Source organism: Notothenia rossii (assembly GCF_949606895.1).
Source record: "Notothenia rossii genome assembly, chromosome: 6".
In the NCBI taxonomy this organism is placed as follows: domain Eukaryota; kingdom Metazoa; phylum Chordata; class Actinopteri; order Perciformes; family Nototheniidae; genus Notothenia; species Notothenia rossii.
In genome coordinates this window covers 34,616,170-34,636,766 of record NC_136909.1, presented here as the reverse complement: position 1 = coordinate 34,636,766, position 20,597 = coordinate 34,616,170, and the positions used below count along the sequence as shown (strand labels likewise).

General features: G+C 44.1%; 1 protein-coding gene across 1 annotated transcript in view; it reads left to right on the top strand.

Annotated features, from left to right (window-relative positions):
* Nucleotides 1-20,597, top strand: part of LOC307044364 (ras-GEF domain-containing family member 1B-A-like) — an 83,799-nt gene that overhangs the window by 45,389 nt on the left and 17,813 nt on the right. The gene's annotated exons all lie outside the window — the stretch shown is intronic.

Sequence of the window (20,597 nt, the reverse complement as noted above, 5' to 3'; positions counted from 1 at the left end):
AACTTATCTCGTGCCCTCATTGGTCATGTGCGCGTTCGTGTGTGTTGGAGGAGGGGCTCTGTGAGGAAGTCTGAAGGAAGAGGCAGATTTTTTCCGGTTGTGTATTTTCAAATTCTAGCGCACTCGAGCTGATTTCTCCATTCTTACCTACCCTACCTTTAACTCTTTTTAGGGTGCAGCTATATGTTTTATTTATTTCAAAGTGGGCACATTTTAATTATATATTTGTTTCCTTCAAATGTGCAGAGGACTCCCCAAGTGCTGTGTTTAATTTATTTTGAAGTAGGCCTGTGTATTATTTTTAATTCTCCTTATAGGAGTTCTTTGTTTCTTATTAGACGTTAACAGTTTTATTTAACGTAATAAATAGCCTAATAAATGCAAAAAAACTGGAGTTTGTGTCTGATATAACAATAAATACAACTTTATTAGCTATCAAGCTATGACATATGTTTTGCAGCTCCAGACAATTTCTTTTTGGGGGAAAAGGAGCAAAATGGCTCTTTTGGTCAAAAAGGTTGCAGACCCCTGGTCTAGTGAGTGTAAAACAAACCTGGTTGAGTCTGTAATCCCATGGTTTGTGTTTCTGTGAGCGGCCCTGTGAGGTCGCTGGGCATTGAGGGTTTAGAGGTGTATCGCCGGCAGTTGTTTAATCCAGAATCAAAGCAGAGGAAAGACACCCTGCGTTGATCATTTGAGAAGCATGAGGTCAGCGCCAGGCTTTTTGTTTTCTCTCTGGCCAGGGCTACCAAAGTGCTCCTCGCATGGGGATCCAGAAGATGATTCTTTGATGATGGTTTTCCTGTGCCAATCACACATTTTGAAAAGATGTTGATGGTGCAGCTGGCCTGAACCTTTTTATACATAGTGCTTCCTTAGCATTAGTGGATAAGTCTTATTTATTTACTCCCACACTTTATTTTTTGTCTCACAGCAAAATACTTACTAGAGCACCACGTGTGTTTTAATCCAGGGGAGTGGGTTTTCCTGTAGTGTGTTATATAGGTTTGTGTGCATGTACATGGTCTGCAAAGGCTAACATCTTAAAGTTCCCCCTGCCTGTAACACCTCCATTGGTGACATAACTATGTAACACTTGCACTTCTATTGGCTAGCGCTCCAACACATTGTACATGATAGGCCAAGGGGCGGGACATCTCTAAAAGGTGGACCAATCACAACAGATCCGGCCAGCTAACCAATCAGAGCAGACTGGGCTCTGGTTTCAGACAGAGGGTGAAAAGAGGTGCTGCAGCACAGGCAGTATGAGAACAAATAAAGAGCTTTTTGAACATTAAAGCATGGAGACATGTCACAGTAAAGGCACAAAATACAAATATGAAACATGGAAATGAGCCTAATATTTCTTCTTGAATTGCGAACCGGAAGAGGCAACACAGTGCTGACAAAATAACAGCACATTTTAAGGAGGATGCATTGGGTTACATTACGATACGTTCAAACTCTATTAAGTAAAACCTAAGAAATTGGGTAAGCTAAATTAGAAAATGATTATGATGTGTTTGAATATCTTTTATCTTTTAAAATTGCTATGAAATGAAAATAAATTCAAGGGGATGTTTTCACTGCGCTATAAAATAGACTTTATAGGGGGAATTATGACGTGTTTAACCTTCTAACTTAATTATTTTTTTACAGTTAAAACTGTTTTCGGCGCCTTGGATGAGGGGTTCAATTGTTAATTCTGTCCTGATACATACATACCAAACACAGTCATCTTCTAAAACTAAAGTAATGATAAAACATGATTCATAAATGTAGCAACAGATAAGGCTAATATATTCCTGTTCTACTGATTTTTCCCAAATTACCTGCATTTTCCCCCTTTTTTCAAGTTTAAACTGATTTTGACACAGATTTGATGTGCCATGCATCAAATGGTTATTCATTTAATTATTTATTTGTGCAAAATGATAACGTCTCAAATCTTAGATGTCAAGAGCAGCCCAGAAAATATGCGTTTAATACAAACACTAATATATTTAGTCGTCAAAGGCCGAATGGAAGCACAGATCAAAGAAGATAGCGCTACCCTGTTGAATGCTTAGAGCTTACTTTGCATAGCTTAGATGTCTGCTTTGCATATATAGTAGGGCACGTTATACTGCAGACATTCGGTTGAATTCATCAGCGATACAACTGATGATTAAACTGAAAGAATTCAAATGGGTAAAAATATGACCACTGGAAAGAAACTTGAAATACTTGTACTACTATTTATAAAGGCCTGATGCCTGTGGCAAATGAAAGAGTAAAATAATCAATGTAAATGTCAAACATAACAGAAACTAAATTACAATAAGGATTATAGTGGAGATAAACTTCATAACAATAATTGAAACGATGATGATATAATTGTAAAATCCAGTTTGAATATTTTCATTAAAATGCAAATAAAAATGTGTGTTTGCAGCTTACTCACGTGTGGCAGGGTACATGCCTGTTATTTAAAGTTGTATTTGATGTATTACACTCCGTTTTGAGTTTCTACCATAGCGTGCTTCAATGTTCAAAATGTTTTTATTTGTTCATACTCTCTGTCTGAATATACCTGTACTTACCCTCTGTCTGAAACGCAAGTACATTGCTAGGCAACAGTTTGGGACCATGTTAACTTCCTGTCAGCTGATGGACTGTATTTATGAAGAGCTTTATCCAGTCTTTATGACCCCTTTAACAAGCTTTACTACAAGTCATCATTCACACCTCATTCATACAGAGCAATGTGCCATTTCTGCTGAAGTTAGCAATTTCCTCATTCACCCATTGGGAGCACTGGTGGTTAAGTATCTTGCCCAAGGATACATCGACACATTGACTGCTTTCATCAAACTCATTATTACATGTAATTTACAAACACTGTAACCGTGACACTTAGGAAATACATTCATCAACCAGTATTTACATATATAGCAACTACACCAGCTTTATAAAGCTTTACATTTGGGGACAGTTAAATAAAAGTCAAGATAAAAATAAATCACCAACACCTAAGCTGTCAGTTGGACAAAATAGTTTGTTTTAAAAGATGAAAACAGTGCAGGCTTGAAATTTGAGCTGTTATATAAGGTTTAAAACTTAACCTTTCCATGATGGAGTTAGTGAAGACTCGGGCGGTGGATACAAAACTGCTACTGTTCTGCTTTGAACACTGATGTCTCCAGGCAGTGACGCAGGAGGACAAACTGCTACAAACCCACAGAACTTGAGTCAGAGACTGAACATATTAAATGGGAAAAGACAATTTTTCACACCAATGTAAGGGGTTGCTATCACAAGATGTCTCATCTTATACAGGCTGTAGTGTTTCCTCATAATTATAATACTACATATGTTCCTATCCCTCTCTTCTTCGAGTCCGTAGCAATCTTAGATCTCGTTCTGCCAGTATCGGGCACAGGCCACAGCTGATTGGGTAGGTTCTGCCAGGTCTTCTGGACTGCACCGGGGGGCATCAACACATTCCAGTAGGTGGGACATTGTCTGCACTGATCCACAGCTGCACATGTTTTCTGTGGTGTAGTTCCACACTTTCATCAGTGCTTTGCACCTCCCCTGTTCCACACGCAGTCTATTAAGTGACTTCCAGGTTGTCCAGCCAAGGTCGTGGCCACTAGCGAGGCTTTCCGTTGGTGTGATTCCTCTGTCCAGCCATTCAAGAGCTTGTGTGTCATTTATTTGCCATTCATCTTCCCAGATTTTGGTCCTTGCTGCTTGTTTGGTTGTCCTATCCCTAACTAGCCAACATACATTTCCCCTAAAAGAAAAAATACACATTTTTTCTCATTATTAGTATTGAAAAATGTAATGGAACAGACAGGGCCAACATTTTCAAAATATGACCAAAATTGATGCTCCGGCTGCTTAATGACATTTTACTATCAAACCAACAATGTTTGGCTTTTTTTGGTCAGAAAACTTTATTTTGGATTAACTTCAGACACACTAAGAATGTCTAGCTTCACCAACCACTTCTTTTTAAGTATACTTTTCTGTTATTTTTTCACTGGTTGTTTGCCAGGACATCTCAACTGCTCAGTGATTTCACAGCCTGATCTCTTTTGCGTTTCGCTTGACAAATCTGTTTCCTTTTTAATTTCATCCCAGACTTAAAGCATCCCCCCATTAAAGCCCACAAGATTACTTTCCAATTCAAACAACTGTGTAGTCAGCTTTGCTTCCATGTTATAGCACAAGGTAAACACTTTCTCTTGTGATTATAATTCCTCTAAAAGAGCTGCATGTTACTTCAGGCTGAGCCCTCAGAAGGCGGTTGAGGTAGAGAGTCCAGGGAATTTGAATTATTACTTTAAATGTAATCATTCCAAGATGTAGCTTGAAAATAATGTAAACCCTAATAAGCAACTTACTTGGTTTTTGAAAGCTTAGCTTAGTTATTCATCCAATTGTTGTTTCACTTGGTTCCTGTCCATCAATCAATTAATTTAACCAATGTCTTTTGACATGGAAGTGGATAATCTTTATTCAACTTAGAGACAATAACATAAGCAGGGACATTTGAATGACATGAAATCAGCATTTCAATACATAGATTTTGAATGCATGGGGAAAATACCTTTATGTTATCTTTTGACCGATCAAATAATAAAATATAAATGGCTGCATTTCTACTAAATCCTGCCTATTAAAGGGGCATTTTATGCTCATTTACAGGTTCATATTTGAATGTTGTGCCTCTACTGTGACATGTTGACATTAATGTTCAAAAAGCTCTTTATTTTTCTCATACTGCCTGTGCTGCAGCACCTTTTTTCACCCTCTGTCTGAAACTAGAGCCCAGTAAGATCTGATTGGTACAATGTGTTGGAGCTCTAGCCATTAGAAGCGTGTTACATAGTGATGTCATTATGTTATGTAACTAAATAAAGGACTACAATGGAGGCGCTTCAATTGAAAATAAGTGACATAAATAATATATCAAAGTAATGAGAGCTTACAAAAATATAACTGATTGGACTGTTTTTTTTTTTTAATGTATGTTTTTTACATAACAGTTATTATTGCACACTACAATTGGTTTATTGCACAATATTGAAACAGTCTGTATTGAGTGGGGGTCTACCAGGGGCCGTGTTGGCTGTAAAGCCTGACCACTGCAGTCTTTATTTTAGTCTTTGCAGAACATGTACATGCACTCAAAACTATGTAACACACTACAGGAAAAGGAAAATTTGGCCTTTATAAAATGTTTGATTTGAAGGCATATAAAGTGTATATTTATTGACTGTCATTCTAAGCATTGACAGCACTCAGAATAAGGGCTTGGCAGCCGTAGTCAATCACACACCAATATCAAAAAAGCCGAACCAGCTATAAATACACGATCACTCATCAGCATGATGCGCTCATGACCTGGTTCATGTTGAAAGACAGAACGAGTCACATGCTCCAAAGATCTGTTCAAACTAGGTCAGGGGCAGCTGTCAACCAATCACATACACTTTGACCAACTTCAGCAACATCACATGACACCATGTCCAGGCTCATAATACTGAATAGGTAGTGTGAGATATAGGAAGTCAGGATTTCATGCTCTGAATAAAAATGTCCTAAAAGGGTCACTAAAAGTTGAAAATGTGACCTATTGCTTTGGGATGAACTGAAGTTTAAAATTCTTTCAGCGGCAGCATAAACAGAGCTTAAGTATTTGGGGATTTTTAGATAGAGATTTTTTACAGTGTGCACCCTTGACCTAATCTGAGTTGGCACAGGCTGTCTGTTTCTTTTTGCGATGGTTGTTGTTACGTAAGTTGAAGTCCTTTTGTTGTGAAAGGCTCTCTAGATGCTTCGAATAAATCTCTGCTGACCTCCGAACCCTTACACAACAGCTTTCTTTTGCATAATAAGTCTGTTGGAGCAGCTGATGACAGCCCACAGAGGTTTAACTTGGGCTGTCAATGTTTACTCTCACAATTAATCTGGAGACCTTTAACGCATTACCAAGTTTGAGCCAAACTGCTATTATACCAACGCAGATGTTTACAATGAAACACATGAAAAAGGCAAAGGAAGCTGAGAAACGGACAAAAGCTATGTATTGCACCGTTGGAAATCAGTAAGAGCCATCACTACCTCGCTGTAACGACACACCCTAATCCATGACAAATGTTTTGCACTCGTTCGCTTTAGGTGTGCTGAAAACAGAGAAAAGGCATTTTGCTGAACTATGCCTTTGTTTCTTGAAGTTGCACAGTGGTGGGACATAGCAGACAGGGTAACCACTGTAGAAACATATAGTGCTTGCATTACCATTTGAGCATACATTCCATGTGTGCAGCATACATTATACAGAGACAATAGGTTTGTCAATGATTTGGCTAAGTGTCGGAAGATTGTCTGACTTCATGCCAATAAATAAGAAATCACATTATAATCAATTACAAAACCCTCTCATTTCGGTTACAAGTTTGTCATGCCTTTCTTTATTGCAACACCATTAGTGTAATTGCAGTGTTGTAGTCAAGTCACAAATTCTCGTGTCCGAGTCACTCTCAAGTCCCCACTATTTGAGTCCGAGTCCGAGTCACCATTAGGGAAGGATCTGAGGCGAGTCCGAGTCATCATTATCGGTGCTCCAGTCTGAGTCCAAGTCACCCAAGAAGAATCGGAGTCGAGTCAGAGTCTAGTCATCATTGCCTGTGTTTCGAATACAAGTTCCCAGTCATCATGTGTTACTCTGAGTGGATATATTTGTTTACATTTAGCTGTTGGTTTGTTTTTTATAAATAAAAATGTGTTATTGTCTACATTTCTTTAATCCTTTTATTTTTTGTGTGTTTCTGCACATCTCCAGACTGGGAATAGCAGGGACGTGATACGGGAACTCGCCTTGCAGCTTTACACACCTGGGGCACAGTACATCCGTATACAAGACAAAACTTGTTCGAATCCAAATCCAAGTTCGATCTTCAATGTGCGAGTCCCGGTTCGAGTCCAAGTCCACTAGTGCGCGAGTCGGAGTACGAGTCGGAGTGTGCGAGAATTCACAAGTTTGAGTCGAGTCACGAGTCCTGAAAATTGACACCCAAGTCCGAAACAAGGATTTGTGTACTCCCAGTCTGTGTATTTGTTATATCTTCCTCCAAAATATCACTAAATACTAGTATTTTCAATGTGATGTATTTTTCATACACTAGCAGCTTAGACTAGTATTCTCAAAACTTAGAGTAGCATTGAGACATTCAATCAAATCTCAAGTGCTTTGGTCATTGGAAGGTTATATAGCTTCTAAGTGTCTATTAAAACTGGGCTGAATTATGTTTAGAAAATGAAAATATCACATAGCTTAGACAACAATTGTTTTAACAACATTTTTAAGACTACCGTTCAATGGATTGCAACTTCTTCCTGACACAAGCTGCACAAAAGCAAATCAGTGAAATTCTTCTCAATGTCAGATTGACATCAGAGAAACACAGATAACTTTAAGACAAATGTGAACAAGAGAATCCTAATCGTTTAAGATGAAGAGGAGAGGTCAGTAGGGTCAAAGGTTAGAGTCCCCTCTCGGCTGTAAACATGGAAATGCAACCTCACCAGGTCACTTTGAGTTCAGGCCCGTCCCTGTCATCAAGATAATAACCCAGTTTTGTTCAGATGTCGTAAATCAGAGGTCTCTCGGTGGTCATCCTCTATCAGCAGCTTTGTAGTTCGGAGATGTCACAGGGTCAGAGGTCACAAGTAGTAGTTCTGCTTTGAGGCCCAAAGCAATTATCTTATGACTGGAAGAAAAGTGCTGAGTGGCACAGTTGACTAAAGGCTTTCCTGTTTACTAGATTGTTTATTGCTGCCTTCCTCATGTAATCCTTTCTTTTTTATTCTCCATTTTACTTTCTATCTCTGGATATGTTACTTCTCAACTTTTGGCGGTTTTGGAAATGTATTATTACAGTTCCTTTAAAATGAAAATTTCTGTCATTACATGAACTAAACAAAGCTGCATTCATCACAATTGCTTGTGTTTTAGAGATAATTGCAAGGCAATTTAAGTTGTTTCTCTGTGGGGTTAAAAGTTGATCACAAACAAATTGATTCAACTCATAAACCTTTTATTATTATTATTTTAGCGTTTATTTTGTGCCTCGACTGTGACATGTTTCCATGCTTTAATGTTCAAAAAGGTCTTTATTTTTCTCATTCTGCCTGTGCTGCAGCATCTCTTTTCACCCTCTGTCTGAAACCAGAGCCCATTCTGCTTACTGTAATTGGTCAAATGTTTAGATTTATCCAGCCCCTTAACCTACTAGTACAATGTTTTTGTAGTAGTAAGAGTGCTAGCCAATATAAACGTGTGTTACATAGTGATGTCATTATGTTACAGAGGTAAACAAAGAGTTTAATGGAGACGCTCCAGGCAGGGGGGGGAGAGAAACTCCATCTGGAGGGAGCTTTGGGATTTTTGTCTTTGCAAACCATTTACGTGCACACAAACCTATACACACTTTGGGGAAATCCCAAAAAGCACAATTGGGCCTTTTTAAAGTTACTAGTTTAATTGCTTTTCCAAATGAACAACAAATTCAGTACCTCACATCCCATCAATGTAGAAGATGAAGCAGATTATGTTTGCCAGAGCCCCTTGCGTTGGAAACCCTGCTGCAATGCTGAAATGGCTCAAATTAATGAGAAGAAAGTTTTTTCCATTCAAGGCTCTGTCGGTCACAACATCGCCTTTACTGTTTAACCTAATATTAAAATTGCCAACAACTACATTTGTTGGCAAAATGAATATAAGCTACAATAAATACTCTGCATTTCTCTGCATTTCATTCTATGGATGCCCCGTCAGTAGCTGTTGTTTAAAAGAAAGAATTCATAAAACAGACCAGTGAACCGATGACCTGTACAATCTGTTCTTTCTTTTCAATTAGTCTCTGCTCTACCCAATGAATGATTCATATAACTCAGTCTGTACTAGTAACAACTAATAAGGATAAGTGATATTAGGGAACAGCTTGTCCGCTGGCATAGCATGGGTCAAAAAGGTCTGAGATTACACCAGTAAAGCTGTGTCAGAACTTCCACTCGCGTTGCAGGAGGCCATTTGATGAAGACCATATTTTGAACCACTTTGCTGGTATTATCTGACCAGCTTGTTAATTATATTGGTCATTACAAGCCTTTTCCATTCCAGTATGTTCTGCTACTGCTCTGCATGTGGCTTGTACAGTAAAAGGAGGCTGTATTCAGAATTGAAAAATGAGTTGATCCCTTGATCCTCTGGCAAGATAACGCAAACAGCTCAAAACCTCCAGGATTTAATCGGTCAAATCCCTCTTTTCGCTAATATGGTTTAAGAGGATTTCCCATATGTTATTATGGCAGCAGGCAAGTCATTTCCTGAGAAGAGTTAATTTCCTCTTAAAAAAAAATCTAAATAAATATCAGCATTACAGGACTGTCTCAGAAAATTAGAATATTGTGATAAAGTTCTTTATTTTCTGTAATGCAATTCAAAAAAACAAAAATGTCATACATTCTGGATTCATTACAAATCAACTGAAATATTGCAAGCCTTTTATTATTTTAATATTGCTGATTATGGCATACAGCTTAAGAAAACTCAAAAATCCTATCTCAAAAAATTAGAATAGTTCCTCAGACCAAGTAAAAAAAAAAGATTTATAACAGCAAAACACAATCAAACATTTGAAAATGTCCATTAATGCACTCAGTACTTGGTTGGGAATCCTTTTGCACGGATTACTGCATCAATGCGGCGTGGCATGGAGGCAATCAGCCTGTGGCATTGCTGAGGTGTTATGGATGCCCAGGATGCTTCAATAGCGGCCTTTAGCTCATTAGCATTGTTGGTTCTGGTGTCTTTCAGCTTCTTCTTCACAATACCCCACATATTCTCTATGGGGTTCAGGTCAGGGGAATTTGCAGGCCAATCAAGGACAGTAATGCCATGGTCAGTACACCAGTTACTGGTGGTTTTGGCACTGTGGGCAGGTGCCAGATCATGCTGGAAAATGAATTCCTCATCTCCATAGAGCTTTTCAGCAGACGGAAGCATGTAGTGCTCTAAAATCTCTTGGTACACAGCTGCATTTACTCTGGGCTTGATGAAACACAGTGGACCAACACCAGCAGCTGACATGGCTCCCCAAACCATCGCTGACTGTGGGAACTTCACACTGGATTTCAAGCAACTTGGATTTTGCTCCTCTCCAGCCTTTCTCCAGACTCTGGCGCCTTGACTTCCAAATGAAATACAAAACTTGCTTTCGTCTGAAAAGAGGACTTTGGACCACTGTGCAACTGTCCAGTCCTTCTTTTCCTTAGCCCAAGTCAGACGCCTCTTCCGTTGTCTTGAGTTCAGAAGTGGCTTGACCATGGGAATACGGCTATTGTAGCCCATTTCCCGGACACGTCTGTGAACAGTGACTTTTGATACCTGGACTCCAGCTTCAGTCCACTGTCTTTGAAGCTCCCCCAAATTCTGGAAGCGACTCTTCTTCACAATGCTGTTAAGGCTGCGGTCATCTCTCTTGGTTGTGCAGCGTTTCCTGCCACATTTCCCCCTTCCAACAGACTTTTTGTGGATGTGCTTTGAAACTGCACTCTGTGAACAGCTTGCTCTTTGAGAAATTTCTTTTTGTGTCTTACCCTCCTGATGGAGGGTGTCAATGACGGTCCTCTGGACAGCAGTCAGATCAGCAGTCTTCCCCATACTTGTGATTTAGTTTACTGAACCAAGCTGAGTGTTTTTCAAGGCTCAGGAAACCCTTGCAGGTGTTTCGAGTTAATTAGACGATTCAAGTGATTCGTTGAACACCCTACTAGTATACTTTTTCATGATATTCTAATATTTAGAGATAGGATATTTGAGTTTTCTTAAGCTGTATGCCATAATCAGCAATATTAAAATAATAAAAGGCTTGCAATATTTCAGTTGATTTGTAATGAATCCAGAATGTATGACATTTTTGTTTTTTTAATTGCATTACAGAAAATAAAGAACTTTATCACAATATTCTAATTTTCTGAGACAGTCCTGTATATGTTTGAACCTATTCTTCAGTTATGACATCCCAATGTTCTTTCTTCTGCAGAAGCATGATAACGCACAAACAAATATGTGTACATACCTACACTAAATCAGACACATACTCATAAGTTACCTCCCCAAGAAGGAACATAAAGATAAACATCTATCGTGGCAGCGTCAAAGTGGCCCTTCCCATTGATTTCCTCTTTCTGTGTCACAGAGAAACACGTTGGCTAATAGGTCTGAGTTATGCAACAGCATGCAGCTGTGGGCTTTTACCCATACATCCCTGCCAGTGCTCAACTTGAGGAGATTAAAGTTGAGTGAATGCCCACCCTGCTGCACATGGACGCTGGGGCTGCAGGGCCATTTTCAATTATGTTCCCGTCTCTACTTTTGCCTTTTTTCCCCACTCAGAGAGCTACAGAGTAAACATGTTTTTGTTTTAAAGATGCATAAAAAAGGCATCTTTAACACAAATTGCTTTTTATTTCACTGGCTGCCGATTACTCAGTGATTCATTTATAAAAACGTACAAGTTTGTGGGTGCTAGTCACAAGAGAGTGGAATCAACAGTGTGTAAAATCACTTTTGTTTGCTCTCCAAAATTCTTATTTGTTTAAAGTCTCGACTCCTTGACTCAGAATCCGGGGACAAACACTGTTAATGACATGCTTGCCTTGTTTCTTTTAATCCAGTGATTTCTCTGCATGTAGAGACTATAGGCCTGTGTGGTGGAGCACCCTGGGATCAAGCTGCTGTACATCTATTTGTTCAGTGTCAGGTGAACGTCCGACTTGCTAAGAGGACCACTTATTACTGTTGGCTCTTTCTGTATTGAAAACTTTAATTAGAGGGCACATTCCGCACACATTAAAGGGGCCCTATTTTGGGGTTTTCCCTTTCCTGTAGTGTTACAGATTTTTGTGCATGTTAATGGTCCGCAAAGGCTAAAATCCCCAAAGGTCACGTCAGAGGGAGGAGTTTCTTTTTTGTTTACTTCTGTAACATACTGATATCACTATTACCTCATTCACACCAATGCAACTCCGGTTCAAGCTCCGTGCTAGAGCTTTTCAGGTTCAGAACCAGTTCTTCGGTTTAGCTCCGGCTCTTTTCACAGTCCGACTGGTGCTGCGTCATAGTTTGCGTCATGACGTAACCGTTTGCGTGCCTGCTTCATAAAGTCAAAGCGCGCGGAAACCCCCCACAGCTGACACCGACAACAACAACAATGGCCGATTGTGCTCCAGCTTCCTCTGTACCTCTTCAGAAGACCAGATTCCCAGTAGGTAGCTGGTCTCTTCAGTGGACCACTGCTGCTTGTTAAGTTTCTCCACCGTTGTGTACAAACTGGATAAAACATGGGCTTTTTGTTGTTCAGGAGTTGATCCCGCCCCTGCCCCCGCCTCGACGCAAGCGTGACGTATGTGGTGCTTTTGCTCTGGCCGGACAATTCTTTGGTGCTTGAAACGAACCGGATTCCGGAGCTAAGAGGCTGCTCCACTGCGGTGTGAACAGGAAAACCTGGTGCTTTTCAAGCTCCAGCTCCGAACCGGCCCTGAAACACTGTTGGTTTGAATGAGGTATCAGTAACACTTTTGTTTCTGTTGGCTAGCACTCCAACACATTGTACCTGATAGGCTAAGGGGCAGAGGGTGAAACGAGCTGATGCAGCACAGGCATTACCTGAAAAATAAAGACCTTTTTGAACATCAAACTATGTAAACATGTCACAGTAGAGACACAAAATACAAATATGAATCCTGAAAATGTGCATAATAGGGCCCCTTTTTAAATACATTCAATGTGACTTCTATTGCTCTCTGCAAAGCAGTGGCAGTTCTAGCTGATATGGTGCCCTGGGCAGTGCACCTCCCATCGCGCCTGGCATCTCTAATGGCGCATTCCCACTACAGCGCAGTTTAAGCGTGCCGTTTTTGGTTGCGTTTCCACTAGGCGTAGTTCCGGCTAGCGGGTACTTTTTCACAGTTTTTTGGCTCTCCAAAATCGAGGTTCTTTCCGGGCCAACAACCGGGCTGAGTATGCTAAACTAGTGAGAGAATCGCTTTCAACTACAACAAAATGAACATATTTGACTGTGATTTTAATTGTAATACACGTTTCAAAGTGATGCCGAAGTAACATCATACTGATACTAGGGCCACCAGGGTGGGTGGAGGGGGTCAGGAGGACGGGTTTGGGCTGACAACCCAGGAGCACAGCTGAGGACCCGGAAGGGATCTCGGGCGGACGGCCCGGGGGCAAGGCAGAGACCATGGAGGGGGTCTCGGGCGGACGGCCCGGGGGCAAGGCAGAGAACATGGAAGGGGTCTCGGGCGGACGGCCCGGGGGCAAGGCAGAGTCCATGGAGGGGGTCTCGGGCGGACGGCCCGGGGGCAAGGCAGAGTCCATGGAGGGGCGAAGTCCATGGAGGGGCGAAGGCCACAGCGGGCGAACTCAGGGCGCCGAGCATGAGGGCGAAGGCAGCGGCTGGAAGAGTCAGGGGGCCGGACCCGAGTGCGAGGACCGCGGCCGAGAAAATCAGGGGGCCGGGCTCGAGGGCGAAGACCGCGGAACTCAGGGGGCCGGGCTCGAGGGCGAAGACCGCGGCTCTCAGGGGGCAAGGCTCGAGGGCGAAGCAGGCGGCGACGGAACAACTCCGGAGGACGGGCAGGAAGGCGCTGATGGGACAGCTCCGGAGGCTGGGCAGGACCCGGTGTCGGCCGGACAGGAACCGGAGCCGGTGGGACAGGCTTCGGCAGGATCCCCCACGGAAGAGGACTAGGAGTTGGAAGGACCCCCGGCGAGACAGGTGATGGCGGGACCTGATAAAGCTTATAGTTAGGGCTGATTAGATTCAGCCCCTAGTTTTGCTGATATAGGCTTAGTTTGTCAGGGGACATCTTACTTCTTCCTTCTCTCTGTCTATACCTGTGTACTCTCATGTTCCGATTAACCCAGCTTCCCCAAATTTCTCTCTTTTTGGTGTCTATATACGCTGGAATCCGGAGTATCAGTTTTCAAACAACAATTTATTGTTTCATACAACCCAGGCCTGGAGAAAAAATAAATCTGCAAAACTATTTATATTGTATGAATTACTTCGGTGGCATTTCGAGGCGTGAGATTAATTTGACAAATGTTATAACCGCCCTTATTTCAGTGTGAGACGTTCCGTCCCAGCTGCCTGCTGTCATAAGGGTGGCCGCGCGCCCCCTTCTACCGACACCAACAAAAATACACTATGTGAAATTCCGTGCATAAAACTAAAACATTTTTTTAAACCCACATTTTTTTTCATTGTGTCCGAAAGACTGGCCTGTAATGGGAGCCACTGTAGCTTAGGCGGAGTGAATAATAGATGGCTTTTTACTGTTTGTACAGCAAAGAAAGGTCATACTGTTTTTCCTTTTTCACTCAAAGATTTATGTGTTGGAATTTATTTAATGTATTTATTAAATTGAAATCCTCTCTGAAGAACCAGCACCTTACCGTGGAAGAGAGGTTTGTGTGCCCTGATGAAACTGGGGGCTGTGTTGTCTGGAACCTTGTGTTCCTGGTAGGGTCTCCCATGGCAAATTGGTCTCAGGCAAGGGGCCAGACTAAGATTGGTTCACAAGACCTCATGAAAGACGATACACGAAGTGAGGATACCCGGCCCGGAGGAAGCCCGGGGTCCCCTTCTGGAGCCAGGCTCAGAAGGAGGACTCGTCGGCGAGCGTCTGGTGGCCGGGCTTGCCACGGAGCCCGGCCGGGCACAGCCCGAAAAGGCGACGTAGGCAACACCTCCGCTTCTCCGTCCCGCGGGCCCACCACCTACGGGAAAAAGCGATGGGGTCGGGTGCGCTGCCAGAAGGGTGGCAGTGAAGGCAGAGGGTCTCGACGGACCAGACCCGGGCGACAGAAGCTGGCTTTGGGGACGTGGAACGTCACCTCTCTGGGGGGGAAGGAGTCGGAGCTTGTGCGGGAGGTGGAGCGTTACCAGTTGGATCTGGTTGGGCTCACCTCTACGCACAGCGTCGGCTCTGGAACCTTACTTCTGGATAGGGGTTGGACTCTATTCTTCTCCGGAGTTGCTCAAGGTGTGAGGCGCCGGGCGGGTGTGGGGATACTCACAAGTCCCCGGTTGGGTGCTTCGTTGTTGGAGTCTACCCCAGTGGGCTAGAGGGTCGCCTCCCTACGCCTGCGGGTTATGGGGGGGGAAACTCTGACTGTTGTGTGTGCTTATGCACCCAACAGCAGTTCAGAGTATGAAGCCTTCTTGGAGACCCTGGAAAGAGTCCTGTATGGGGCTCCTGAAGGGGACACTTTAATCTTGCTGGGAGACTTCAACGCACATGTGGGCAATGATGGAGACACTTGGAGGGGAGTGATTGGGAGGAACGGCCCCCCTGATCTGAACCGGAGTTCTCGTTTGTTACTGGACTTCTGTGCTAGTCATGGATTGGCCATAACAAACACCATGTTCGAACATAAGGATGCTCATAAGTGTACGTGGTACCAGAGCACCCTAGGCAGAAGGTCCATGATCGATTTCGTTATCGTATCATCGGACCTGAGGCCGTATGTTTTGGACACTCGGGTAAAGAGAGGGGCGGAGTTGTCAACTGATCACCATCTGGTGGTGAGTTGGGTCGAGTGGCGGGGGAAGCCTTTGGATAGACCTGGTAAGCCCAAACGTGTAGTTCGGGTGAACTGGGAACGTCTGGAGGAGGCCCAAGTTTAGGAGGCCTTCAACTCAAACCTCCGGCGGAGCTTTTCGGGCATTCCTGTGGAGGTTGGGGACATTGAACCAGAGTGGTCGGTGTTCAAAGCCTCTATTGCCGAAGCCGCGGCGGGGAGCTGTGGTCTCAAGGTCCTAGGTGCCTCAAGGGGCGGTAACCCTCGAACCTCCTGGTGGACACCGGTGGTCAGGGAAGCCGTCCGACTGAAGAAGGAGGCCTTCAGGGATTTGTTATCCCGGGGGACTCCCGAGGCAGTTGCAAGGTACTGACAGGCCCAAAGGGCAGCAGCCTCAGCCGTGGCCGAGGCAAAGCAGCGGGTGTGGGAGAAGTTCAGAGAAGACATGGAAAAGGACTTTCGGGCGGCACCAAAGTTGTTCTGGAAAACTGTCCGACACCTCAGGAGGGGGAAGCAGGGAACCATCCAAGCTGTGTACAGTAAGGATGGGACGTCTTTGACCTCAACTGATGGAGTGTTAGGGCGTTGGAAGGAGCACTTTGAGGAACTCCTGAACCCGACAACTCCGCCCTCTATGTTAGAGGCAGAGCTGGAGTATGACGGGGGATCAACACCAATCTCCCGGGGGGAGGTCACTGAGGTCGTCAAAACAACTTCACAGTGGCAAAGCCCCGGGGGTGGATGAGATCCGCCCAGAAATGCTGAAGGCTCTGGGTGTTGAGGGACTGTCATGGTTGACACGTCTCATCAACGTTGCGTGGAAGTCGGAAACAGTACCGAAGGAGTGGCAGACCGGGGTGGTGGTTCCCCTTTTTAAAAAGGGGGATCAGAGGGTGTTTGCCAATTACAGAGGCATCACACTAGTCAGCCTCCCCCGGAAAGTTTACTCTAAGGTAATCGAAAGGAGGGTCAGGCCGATTGTCGAACCTCAGATTGAGGAGGAACAATGCGGATTCCGTCCTGGTCGTGGAACGACGGATCAGCTTTTTACTCTCGCAAGGATCCTGGAGGGGGCCTGGGAGTACGCTTATCCAGTCTACATGTGTTTTGTAGACTTGGACAAGGCGTATGACCGAGTTCCCAGGGAGTCACTGTGGGAGGTGCTGCGGGAGTATGGGGTGAGGGGGTCTCTACTCAGGGCCATCCAATCTCTGTACTCCCAAAGCGAGAGCTGTGTCCGGGTCCTCGGCAGTAAGTCGGACCCATTTCAGGTGAGGGTTGGCCTCCGCCAGGGCTGCGCTTTGTCACCAATCCTGTTTGTAATATACATGGATCGGATTTCGAGGCCTAGTCGTGGGGGAGGGGGTCTGCAGTTCGGTGGACTAAGGATTGCACCACTGCTTTTTGCAGATGATGTGGTTCTGATGGCTTCATCGGTCTGCGACCTTCAGCACTCACTGGATCGTTTCGCAACCGAGTGTGAAGCGGCTGGGATGAGGATCAGCACCTCCAAATCTGAGGCCATGGTTCTCAGCAGGAAACCGATGGACTGTCCACTCCAAGTAGGGAATGAGTCCTTACCCCAAGTGAAGGAGTTCAAGTATCTCGGGGTCTTGTTCTCGAGTGAGGGAACAATGGAGCGTGAGATGGGTCGGAGAATCGGAGCAGCAGGAGCGGTACTGCAGTCGCTTTACCGCATCGTTGTGACGAAAAGGGAGCTGAGCCAGAAGGCAAAGCTCTCTGTCTACCGCGCCATTTTCGTTCCTACCCTCACCTATGGTCATGAAGGATGGGTCATGACCGAAAGAACGAGATTGCGGGTACAAGCGGCCGAGATGGGTTTTCTCCGCAGGCTGGCTGGTGTCTCCCTTAGGGATAAGGTGAGAAGTTCGGTCATCCGGGAGGGACTCGGATTTGAACCGCTCCTTCTTCGCGTCGAAAGGAGCCAGTTGAGGTGGTTCGGGCACCTAATTAGGATGCCACCTCTGCGCCTCCCTAGGGAGGTGTTCCAGGCACGTCCAGCTGGGAAGAGACCAAGGGGTAGACCTAGAACCAGGTGGAGGGATTATATCTCTTCGCTGGCCTGGAAGCGCCTTGGGATCCCCCAGTCAGAGCTGGTTGATGTGGCCAGGGAAAAGAACGTTTGGGGCTCTCTGCTGGAACTGCTACCTCCGCGACCCGACCACGGATAAGCGGGAGAAGATGGATGGATGGATGGATTAAATTGAGCTTCACAAAAATGCCAGGTTCAGCATGGTAGAAATGGCTGAAGAAATACAGAGTTTAGGAGTTAACCCAAACAAACCCGCTAAACTAAAACATTGTTTATTTTTGAGTTTATATATCATTTAGAGCCTGCAGCTAGTCCAGAATGCAGCTGCACGTCTTCTGACTGGCCACAAAAAGCGTGACTACATCACCCCAATTCTGGCCTCTCTACACTGGCTTCTGGAGCCGGAGCTTTAAGATCTGCTGACCAGCTGCTGCTGATAGTGCCCAAGACCAGGCTCAAAACCAGAGGGCACCGAGCCTTCGCAGCAGCTGGCTCTAGTCTCTGGAACACTCTGCCCCTCCATGTGATGTCGGCCCAGACCCTAGGGGTTTTTAAATCCTCACTAAAGACACACTTCTTCTCTCCTGCCTTCTAGTCAGAGCGGAGCATGACACCTGACTATTCCCTGTGTTTTTGTTTTTTATATTTCTGCTGTAAATTATTGTCTTTTATTGTGATTGTAGTAAAGTATTTTTATTACATGTACAGCACTTTGGCTCAACCAAAAATCTTTTTAAATATGCTATATAAATACAACTTGATTTGATTTATTGGCTAATTTGAAATTGAAGGTGACCTCTAAACATTTTTTTCAATTTGTAGACAAACTTACAGAGGACATTACCATGGTGACCACATTACATTATGTTCTCCGGTCCCAGTTTTGAAAACCTTGTTTATGTAGCCAAAGATAAAATAGTTTTTAGAGGTATATTATGAAAAATATAGGCAACAAATACTTTCTCCTGAATGATGGCGGCGCGCACAGTCGCAGCGGCTCGTAGCTCTTCCTTTCTGTGCTTTCTCGTCCGTATGTCTACTAGCCAATGTTACGGTTAGCAGTGCGAATCCCATGTAAAGCCGCAGGGACCTACTTACGATTACAGTGCAATGTGGCAATAACAAGTGCATTTTCGCACTCCCACAATATACCGGAAGAGATAGCCAGGACACCGGGCTCTCCGTGGATTGTTGTTGGCTCCACCAGGCATCGGAGGCGGAGGAGGAGCAGGAAGCAGAAGCGGGGATGCCGGTCCGGTCAACTGGCTAAGCTAAGGAGACAACCTCACAAACCACCGCTACCCAGCATCTTTCTCACAAACGCCAGATCCATCCTCAACAAAATGGATGAACTAAACCTACAGATGTCTAAAAAATAAATACGTACAAGACTGTTGCATCCTGATCATAACGGAGACATGGCTACACCCACTTATCCCAGACGGAGCCATTGAGCTAGCGGGGCGAACAGCATACCGCTGGGACAGAAACATCGACTCTGGTAAGAGCAGGGGAGGGGGGTTATGCATCTACGTACATAACAACTGGTGCAAGGACGCCATAATCATGGACAGTCATTGCTCTTCAGACCTGGAGTACTTGACGGTGAAATGCAGGCCTTTTTACCTCCCTCGTGAGTTTACCGTTGTCATAGTAACAGCTGTCTACATACCACCAGATCCTAATGCTAAAATAGCGCTAGGCTACCTGCACAGTGCTATCAATTCACAACAAAGCATATACCCCGAAACCGCCCATATCATTGCTGGTGATTTCAACCATGCAGACTTAAAGACAGTTCTCCCAAAGTTTGTACAACACATAAAATGTGCTACCAGGGGTAAAAACACACTGGATAAGGCCTATTCAAACATTAAGAAGGGATTTAAGTCTGTACCACTACCACATCTAGGGCAGTCAGATCACCTGTCCATCCTTTTAACACCAGCATATACCCCTGTCAGGAGGAAAACTCAACCCACCACAAAGACTGTTAAAACATGGCCTGAAGGAGCTTCCTCGATGCTACAGGATTGCTTCGATATTTTTGAGGTTCAGGACTTGGAGGAGTACGCATCAACTGTACTCTGCTATATACAGAACTGTGTGAATAATGTGACTTTTGAAAAACGTATTCAGACATACCCCAACCAGAAGCCCTGGATGACGAAGGAGGTCAGAGTTCTCCTCAAGGGCCGAAACATTGCCTTCAGGTCTGGTGATAGTGCTGTTGTGACTCGACAGATATGTTAGGTTTAGTTATGTTTTTATTCTAGTTTTGTGTTTTGATCTTGCCACTTCCTGTTTTTATTTTGAAAGTAATCTTTCCTCTCATTCCAGATCCCACATTTCCTGTCTTTGTGTGTTTCCCACCCTTGAGATTGCTTGGCCCTGCCCTGATTGTTTTCACCTGTGCCCATCCCCCTCACCTATATATAGCCCTGGTGTTTCTTTGTTCCTTTGTCAGTTCATTATGTTTCATGTTGTGAGAACCTGGGCCTTTTTGACTCCTGATACCTACCTTGAGATTTAGACCTTTTGCCAAGTGAGTTTTTGTGTTGCTGTACAACTTAGCTTTGGCTATTTAACTACTTTCTATTTTTTGAAAGTACGATTTAAGTGTTGTTATTAAAGAACATTCTATTTTTGGACAACTGTCTTCGAGTCCTGCTTTTGGGTCCTACGTCCTGTGTCTCGGTCCATAACAGTACAAACTGACCAAAATATGGACCCAGCGGATTCAGAGACAGTGAAGATAGCTCTGCGAGCTCAAGGATCGAGACTACACCAGCATGAGGAGCAGCTGGGCGCCATCAACCTGGGGGTGAGGGACCTGACCGGCCGTCAGGAAAATGTTCAAGCCTCCGTCAATACTTAGGTGAATCA